Genomic DNA, 10,495 nt, shown 5'->3' on the forward strand with positions numbered 1-10,495 from the left:
TTCAGGGACAAAACAGTGATAAAACCTGGATCTGAGTGAACACTACACCCCTGCACTTCTCTCTCTTTTATATCCCTGATGTAAACAGGATTTTTCAGCTGTTTATTTGATTTCTCTCGTTATAAAGCGCTGTGTTTATTTACACTGTGCGCTGGTCTCCATCGTCTCTCACATCAAATCTATGGGGAGTCAGTTACAAAACAGTGGATTCTCTGTCTCTGACGTGTCCAGCTCGGTCCTACTTCTGTATCCCAGGCTCCTCAACACCATCTGAGCGCCTCTTCTCTACAGCAGGAAATATAGCTTCAAACGGAGAGAACCAGCCTTAGCCCAGAACATGGGAGAGGTTTCTATTGTTACTCTGTAATGAAGGAGTGAGGGTGTGAGTGAGTGAAGGTGTTTCCTGTAGGAGGAAAGAGGACAGAGGGGATCAGGGTGTAACGGGTGGGTTGTGTTCATCTGTGTCGTCAGTGTAAACACAGACCCTCGTCATAGTGCACTTCCACCTCCAGAACTCTTCAGATATTTGTAAATATTAAATATTTAGTTTTCAAACGACGCCAAACACAATGTAAGTGTGGGCTAACACTGAACTGTCTTTGTTCTTGTTAATCTGGTTAATGGTGTAAACTGAGCACAGACAGTGTGTTGATGCTGAGTGGACGGGGGTTAAGAGATGTGTCTTAAAGCTGAAAGGAAACACAAACATAGGAACAGAAGGAAAAGATGGGGCTTCTCTAAGAAACTCTTCTCCTTTCTGTGAGATTGGATTCTGGGGGTTTGTTGTGGGGGGAAATGAAAGAGTGATGTTTGTTGGTGGAAAAGAAGAAGTCAAAGTCTGGTTCCTTCCAAGGCTTCTTCCAGACAGGGAGTTCTTCTTTGCCACTGTTGCCAATGTCTTGTTTTTCGGGGGTTGGGCTGTGGACGCTGCGATGGACCTTTCACTGAATATTCTCCATAATTCTGAAATTCTAATAATAATAAACTGATGAAAGTGAAAACATCTCTTTGTCTCCTTTGTCACAGTTCAGCATTTTTTCTCACATTTAATGAACACAGACAAACATTAATGTCCCCACTGCGCATGGAAACAAACACAGAGAGAAAACATTAATATGGTGAAGACGACGTATACAGCTCCTACACTGACCCATCTCTTACCAATGTAAAATACTGTGGCAGTTTATTTAACACAAAAAGAATAAAGGTGTTCAGTTGAACTCAAGTGAATTGTTTACACACAGGAACATTTAAAAACATAAAACACATCAATAGACGATAGACGTACAGTGATAATGTAGATGTATTTTCATGAGCTCATCACACATTAACCCTCCTTCACTGTCAATCATTTTGAAACGTCACTGTGTCGTAGTGAACAGAAAGCTTCATTAGAAATGTGAACACTTTTGTACGTCACTGAACAGATGATACCATTTGAAACTGAAGAAACACGAGGCACATGTATTTAATAAAAGTGCATTTCATTCTGTTCAGTTTTTCAACACAAAGATCTTGGTAAAAAAGTGCTTCAGGGGTTAATTATCAGTCCTTTCCCATCTTTTGATTCTGATTCCGTGATTGAAGTGTCACTGTCGTCATGATTAATGATGATGAGAAAATAAGATGAACAATAAAAACAACCATTAATTGCTGTAAAAGCTACACACAACATTGAAAATAACTAATAAAAGATCAATAATGATATAAATAACCATTTAATCGTAGAATACACTCTAAATTGTGTTGTGTTTCACACGATGATCAATGAAAAGTGTTAAAGTTTATTTTGTTATAAATGATACATTTACACAACTATTTTATTCATCATTCTACAGACTTTTAAGTTGAAGTTGTGGGGTCCCTCTGTGGTTCCCTCTGGGACGGTGTTTTCAGTGATTCTCATTAATCATATAAGACACAAGAATATTAATGTGGGTAAAAACTCGGACATGCATTAACCGTCTGATCGTTTAGAGGGTCCTTGTCGAGTTGTTGATTGACGTACATTTGATCCAATCACGTGACGACATCAACCACAGGAAAACAAGGGGAAGGGGGATTAGGACGGGGACGATTAGGATCCACACCGGTTTTTATCGTGATCGACCGGTCAGTGTCTCCACACAGATTTGTGCCGGTCGCATTTACACATGTGCACCACACGAGGGCAGCAGCAGCAGCGCAAACACAGCCACACACTCACTGTTTAAGCACTGTTTCCTATTGTACTACACTTGTGCACTTGTTTTCATTAGGAATCGTTAATAATTGCTCTTTATTTTATTTAGGATTTTTTTTTCGAAGACAACATTTGTCACATTAGTGCACAATTTTATGTTCAGATGTAAAAGTTTCCATTAAACCCTTTGTACAGAAACGCCCTCTATTGTTAATCAACATTAATTAGTTCATAGCGTCAAATTATTTGATCAAAAAGCCCTCAACACCACCTCATATGTCTCAGTAGTAACACCACTACACACACACTGACTTTCAGCCCCCTGCTCGGTACTGACTGTTTACACCTGGAGCAGGACGACATTTAAACTCGGACATTTAAACCATAACAGACTGTAAAATCTCTTCAGATTCTGTCTTTAAAAAAACACAGTCTCAGGAGAGAGGCGCCGCACCGGTGAAAAGCTCCAAAAGACAATCCCTTACTCACCACGCCACAGTAAACGTGCCTTTATTTCCTGAGTAACGGTAACGCACTGTTCTGGAGCTCCTAGCGCCCAGGCAATGGTAAGTTTTGACGTAAAGTCTTCGTGAATTCAGAGTTGAGGGCGTTCCTTCTTAGATTCAGTGCAGCTGTGGACCAATGAGCGGCTGCCGGCTGTGAGCGGGGTCCTATTCCCCGGGGGAGGGGTGCGCTGCTGGACGCCGCTCTCCACAGGGATTCGCTCACAGCTCTGAGGGGGCGGGTCAGAAGTGATTGACACCTCTGTAAACCAATAGTAGAGACTCAGATGAAGACAAAGAGAGTCGATGTGCCGAGATCACTCACTCTCTCTGGGTCTGGGAGAGAGAGGGAGCGCCTGGGAACATATTTTAGAATAAACTTAAATTGACTTGTTTTATCGCAGAACAACCAAATAAAACCTTTATGTTGGTGACAGACTGTTTTAAACGTTTGGTCACTTTGAGGTACATACTGTCTATTTTCAGAAAATACCGAAAACTGCATCTGTGTAAGAATGAGTGTTTTAAAATAAGAGCGGTATTTCCAACGAGGGCCACAGGGGGGCAGTGTGAGCCCGCAGCGCTTCACCTCCTCTCCCTCCTTTAATGATTTTGCTGGTAGTTTTATGGAGAGAGATTAGTCTCAAAATACTTTACAAATGCGTAAATGTTAATCCACAGATGTGGCGGTCACACCCTGTTACTGAAGAAGAATATTCTGTTGTGTTTCACTGCAACAACAAGCTGAATGTATGAGAGTAAAGACTATAAGAGAATGTAAACACAAAAGATCCTCAGTGATTTCTCTGGTAAAAAAGAGAAAAAGACCCAATGTTCCCATGACTAACTCCACAGCTATTAAGAGCTTTATTTATATAATCAGTTTATATAATCATGTACCAACAGTGTTTTAAGAGAAGAATATTCTTTTCTATTGTGTGTCTTCATGTGATTTTAATGCTGTTTTAATCTATGAAATTAGTCACTTGATAAACCACAGTGTAAATAAATATTAATCGTTTTAACACAAACCCAGAAAAGAAATCAGAGTCTCACTGTTAACAGCAGCAGTGTTTAATAATTCTTCAGTTTAATTCTTGCTGTAATTACAAACTTTTATTAATATTTTTTTATTGTTGGGATTAAAACCATGAGCCTGAAGCTAAACGTGACACAGGGGGTGTTTCTACAGCTGTAGTGGCTATGACTCCAGAAGTAGAGGGTGAGGAGGAAGAGGCTGTCGAGTAAAAAGCTCTGTACCTGGTTCACCTTGAAGAACAAAGCCTTATTTAAAAAAAAAAACAACAATTTCCACTGAGTAAAGTTCCTTGTCGTTCTGATGACGTAGAATCCCTAAATTCTTGAGATCATTAAAGTAACGTTTAGTTTAAATCAGTGTTGGAGCCAGAAACAGACCCTGGGCAAAAGTGTGTGGACACAATCATTCTTCCTAAAATAATAAACAAATGCTAATTTTAGCACATGGTCAAGGTTTTTATCACGGGGCGAGTGTTTAACACGAGCAGGACACGAGTAATTATTTAAACACAATGCAGCATTAAATGAACATTGCTCTGAAATGTATTTGATCTAGAAGCTGTTACACGCTGAATATTTAATTGTGTATTAATTTGACGTAAAGTACTTCACTTGATTTTTAATTTTCAGAGAAATCCCACAGTTTTCAGTCGAGTTGAATCTGAAGAATATCACTCACTTTATGAGGTATTTATGCAGAACACTGGCTCAGAGAAAGAGTGATTCACACATATATATTTACATTATGAACGCATATAATATCACCTTCTCTTTGATCTTTCTGCTGCAGTAAATTCTCCTCGAGTCGTTTTTCACCAGTTCACAGGCTTCATCCACTTTCATCAGCACAATGACCTGAGGTGTGTCCACTACACAATCACACAGGAGATTACACACATGTAACAAAGCTCCGCAATAAATCATTAATAAATGAGGGGATTCTATATAAATAACACTTTAAATTTCACTTTAAAACTTTACAAACGTTACCTTTTTTCAGGAAAAACAGTTGAAACCTGGACTCGTTTCACCACGGCACTTTCAGTCTTTCAGCATCTGAGATGAATCTGGGCTCAGAACCTGGTGCTGTTTATGAACAGAAATGTTATATGGCTCTCTCCTTTCAGAAATGTTTCAGGGTGCGTTTCTTGATGCAGTGGCTGACTGTGTTCAGTTTCATCTCTGTTTCTGACTCAGAAACATGTGCCCCCTGATTCTCCCTCTGTTCCGGGGGCAGGTGGGGGGCATAAGGCACAGTTGGAGAAGCACTGGTATAAAGCACCCACACATGAGCCTAAGGTCACCATGTCCAGTGCCAAGCAGAGTGTAAAATCTCCCAGCACTGGGCGGTGAATCAGTGGAACTGTGCTCTCTGGAGTGATGAAGCTCCGTCTGATGATACCTCTGTGATGAGCTGGAGATTCATCTCAGCACCGACCCTCACTAACGTCGCTGAATACAATCAAACCCTCAGAGCAATGTTGCAGCACAGAGTTTAAAGCCTTCCTAGAACATAGAAGACTGTTACTGCAGCAAAGTATCAACAAACCCACTGTTAATGCCCTTCATTTCAGAAAAGCACTGGAGGAGCAGGTGTCACATTTGGCCTGGAATGATGGCATTGGCTCAGGGTGAGGCTGGATACTTCACCTCAGCCACAGCTCCACTGTGTATGAGCCACATGTCAACATTTGGTCCACGCCTGACTCACACAACACACACCATAACCCAAGTCAAGCCCAGCTCCTGAGAGTCGGCCCACGCCGGGCCACACAACACGAACTGTAACTCAAGCCAGGCCTGGGTCGTGACATTTGGCCCAGGTCCAGCTCACACCACACTTGTGCCAGTGCCGTTACTGAACCGTAAATGAATCCCAAAACTGACACAGATTCGGCCCAAATGTGTCTGCTGTCTGGGTCTGTGCTAGGTGTGGAGTTTTATTTAGGCTCCGCAGTGAGTTTGTGTCAGAAAGGACAGGCTGTGTGTGTAACTGAGTGAGAGTTTAAGTCTTGTGCTGATGTGTGGACACCTGGGTTTCAGCTTCATGAAGGATACAAGAGGTTTTAAACTGAGAAAAGCAGAACTTTCCCTCTCTCTTTCCCTCATTCACAGTATATATCCAGAACAGAACTGATTATATACTGACTGGCTTGCTCACTTGAGGGTTTTACATTTTGTTTTTTACATTTCATGTCAAATCTTGTCTTACTGGAATTCTGTGAAGCCGCTTTGTGACAACATCAGTTGTGAAAAGCGCTATATAAATAAATTTGATTTGATTTGATTTGATTTGATTATGTTACAGTCCAATGCATTCATATATTGTGTGTTGATCATTTCTTTATTAAACAGAAAGTGAACACATCCTCCACAGAGAACACACTTCTGTGAACTTTACTGAGCCACCACTGTTTATTTACTGGATTTAACACAATGGGTTAAAAACATAAAATATTACAGAGTCCGAACACTTTGATGTGTACTGATGTATAGTTTTGGGATTTTACGCTCTTCTGACCACTAGATGGCGTTAAGCACTGGGTGATGATCAGGTGAGATCAGGTGGTTCCACAGGTGAAAAACAAGAATGAGGAAACAAACTAAAGCGAAAGTGACTCTGAGCTGAAGAAGATTTCAGAGGAAGACGGTCTGGATTTCACTCGGTAGGTGTTTAATCGTTAAGATTATTTTTCTGTGGAAAGTGGTCTTATTGTTTACATTAGAAATGTGTGTTAATCTGCCATTCCTTCTCTTAATTATGTTTTTCAGGTGTAATTACGGTAAGATATATATTTAAAAATCATTAGAAACAGGAGCAGTGTGAGTTATCGTTTTGTTTTGGAGTACTCATATCTGACTGAATCTAATAAAACAGCTGTTCGGTTTAGTGTTAGCTCTGGACTAGAAACAGGCTTCTACTCAGGGACAAGGCACCAGTCACGTCACAATGTCCTTGGATTACAGTAGCGCGAGGGCGCGTACTCAGGGAAACGGTGGAGTAAAGTTCTGGTTTTAATTGTTTGAAAACACAACCAGATATTTGACCAAAATATTAATCATTTCCATGTTTTTTTTTAATATTATTTATTGTTTTTTGTTTCGCTCTTTTTGTCTGTGCTTCAGGCGAGGAAAAAACAGGAGTGATTTTGACATTTGTTTACAAATACCTAAACACGGCTGAATATCTGGCAACAAACGGGTTATTTTTTATCAGAGTAAAACACACTGGAACTGCTGCAGAGAAATAGAGATACACCTGGGATTTAAAATGTTAACTGCTGTTAAATCTCTCATTAACTGCTATGTTCTGCATTTAAGATGAACAAAGTCAAATAATAAATGGAGTCTAGGATTAAATCAACAACTACCACAACTTAGTTTTAATAATATAAACGGCATCATGGATGCTTAAAGGAGCAATGTAGGATATTAACTGTATTTAGTCATTAAATGTCCAGGGTGTGATCATAGATTAAGGAAACAGTCAAAGCTCAAACACTGCTGCCTCTCACAGCACTGCAGTATATTCTCTTTGAGAAGTGCCCAGTCCGGAGCAGAGCTCCTATGATCTCGCCCTCTGTCCAATCATTTTACAGTCCACCGTGTGGCCAGGTCTACAAACAGAGTCTCACAGCCATGAAATGACTTATGACTAGTTAATGTTAGATTTTACCGGACCCAAAAAGCCCCACTGCTCTTCTAAAAGTCTCCATGACCAGAGACGGAGTAAAATGAGAGGAAATATTGACCCTGTGTTTGAAAAGTGGAGGATGTTTACATGTAACAGCAGATAATTTCTGAAAAAATATAGAAGTACAGACGCCTCTGTATTGATTAAAAAGAGTAAAGATCGTAGTTTTTGTGTTTTATCTAAAGAAAGTGAGGCAAGGCGATGTTTGAAAGGTTTAAAAATAGGACTGTGTTTTCTATGTTTTATACGAAGTGGGTGAATAACATCAGAATTGAAACGTGTAAATACCATTGTTTTTAAAGAAACTGATGCAGATTTAAGGTGCGTTTCTTTGTGGTGTGTGTGTTTTAAACTAAGTTATTCTTCAAATTATATAAAAATGATGTTTGAAAAGCCTTGCATTTTCACCTGTTTAAGGTGGAATGGAGAAATCAAGCTTAGTAGTACACAACAAATATAAACGTTTTTAATTTCACACAAACCGATAATACATGCGTTCATTCATTCATTCACTGTAACCGCTTTTCTCATTCAGGGTGTTAATGTTTATAGATATTCCACATGTTTACGAACAAGTGAAAGAAAAAAACCCAGAACACAAAAGGTATATGCAGTGAATACATTGAAAAATATTCTGTTCAATTGTTAGCTTGTTGCTAGCGGCCTGTGTCACGGATTAGCCTTTTAGCTAAGAGCAATAATATACTACTTTAAGGATTATTAATTTGTTTATTTAGAGATGAATATGCTTAAAGCACAACATTACTAAACAAAGTGATGCATCACACAGGGTTTGACCGGAAAATTAACGGATACCCCAGATTCAAGAAGCTGAGAGGAGAACTACAACTCCCAGTGTGCTGTGCTGGTGTCATCAGCTGCGTATTCAACAAGCAGCAGAGAGGGAAAGAGTCTGACACCCCTGTCCCAATACAGTACTCGCTCAGTAAACACAGGTCAGACGACGTCCGTCGATGTTCGAAATCTATTTGAATTTCGAAGTTTTTAGACGTCTTTCTCCTGACGTCAATACGACATCATCACATTGGTGAGTGTTCACCAAGTCATTTTAAAGTCTTATTCATTTTAACACCATATATTAGTCATAATATTTGCTGTGTGTTTAATGTTTATTCATTCATGGTCTGTAACCCTTATCCAGTTCAGGGTCACGGTGTGTCCAGAACCTACCTGGAATCACTGGGTGCAAGGCAGGAATACACCCTGGCGGGGGCGCCAGTCCTTCACAGGGCAATACACACATTCACTCACACCTACAGACACATTTGAGTCGCCAATCCACCTACCAACGTGTGTTTTTGAAACCTACGCAGACACAGGGAGAACACACCAACTCCTCACAGACAGTCACCCGGAGTGGGAATCGAACCCAGAACCGAACCTCCAGGTCCCTGTGTGAGCTGTGTGACAGAGACACTACCTGCTGCACCACTGTGCCACCTGTTTAATGTTTCACACAAGAAATATATATATAGTCAGGCACCAGTTAATCATACAATTATTTATCATTTCTTATCACTTGTAAATGTATATGTGTGGACCATCATGCCCTGTTCTGCTGTTGATTGCATTGACAGAAATTCTGTGTTATGCACATCTTGGTTTCAGACCCTGAGTGAATTTAGCTGCTTTTTTGAACTCTCTTTTCCACCTTAAGAAGTGCTGCTGATGGTGTTTACCAGCATCAGCTTAAATGCGGATCCTGTGTCTAATCCATTCACATCATCACAACACAGTGTTTGTAGCTGTTCTCGGTGGTTTACTCTCAGCTTTAGATATATATCTCGCTGCCAGGGCACTACTCTCCCCCGTGTCTCTGAGCAGGACGCTCAGTTTGGCTTCGTTAGAGGAGCTGTGGAATTGTGGAAGAAATTTGTACTGTTGATTTAGGGCCAGATAGCACTGAATTATTCTTTGTGCCTGTGTGTGTGTGTTCCAATGGGTGATGTAGTTGTGTTTTTGGTGTGTTATAATGTGGTTGACTCTGACTGGGGGTGTTTCAGACTGGTCCTGACAGGGATTAGTGAGGTCAGGGTCAGGACCAGCTGTGTGAGGGAACTCTTCTCTTTGCTCAGCTCCTGGCTCAGGGCTGTGTAGTGATAGGAGGGGGTCACTGTGTTTTAGATGTAGCCAATATTTAATCATTCGTTTTGTATTCTCAGTAACAGAGGGTACTGGCCTAATTCCGCTCTGCAGCCGTTGTTTGGTGTCGTCCTGTGCACTTTCAGGATGCTTTCACAAAATTCTGTGTGCATCATTTCCATTGTGTGTTTGTCCCATTGGTCAAATGTGTGGTTTTGGAGCGGCCCCCACACCTCACTGCCGTACAGGAGAATGGGTTCGAGAGTTGACTGCAATAATTTGAGCCAGATCCGAATCGGAATTTGAATGGGAATTTGGCGTTTGATGGCGTAGAACGCCCTGCGTGTTTTTCTCTCAGTTCATTGAGCACTGGACTGAAGCTTCATGTTGAACTGATCTTCAACCCTAAATAGTTATACTCTGTACTGGAGTCTAACCTGTGTGTCCCTAGTGTGAAGCAGGGGGAGTGTCCCTGAGATCTGGGTCTCTTTTGGAAAATGATGGTTTTGGTCTTCTTCAGGTTGACTGTGAGGGCCCAGTTCTGACAGAACTGCTCCAGCAGGTCCAGGTTCTGCTGTAGACCCTGCTCTGTGCAGAACCAGGTCATCTGCCTAGAGCAGGAATTTAATCTCTGAGTCGTGCAGAACGCTCCAGAATCGTGGCCAATTTATTTATATAAATTTTAAATAGTGTTGGGCTTAAGCAGCAGCCCTGTCTCACTCCGCACTCCTGAGAGAACAGCCCTGTCTCACTCCGCACTCCTGAGAGAACAGCCCTGTCTTACTCCGTGCTCCTGAGAGAACAGCCCTGTCTCACTCCGCACTCCTGAGAGAACAGCCCTGTCTCACTCCGCACTCCTCAGAGAACAGCCCTGTCCTTTTGCTGCCAATCTTGATACCGCACTTGTTGTTTGTGTACATGGATTTAATAATGTCATATGTTTCACCCACTGCACCACTCTCAATACGTTTGTAG

Source organism: Hoplias malabaricus, chromosome 2 (genome assembly GCF_029633855.1).
Source record: "Hoplias malabaricus isolate fHopMal1 chromosome 2, fHopMal1.hap1, whole genome shotgun sequence".
Taxonomy (NCBI): Eukaryota; Metazoa; Chordata; class Actinopteri; order Characiformes; family Erythrinidae; genus Hoplias; species Hoplias malabaricus.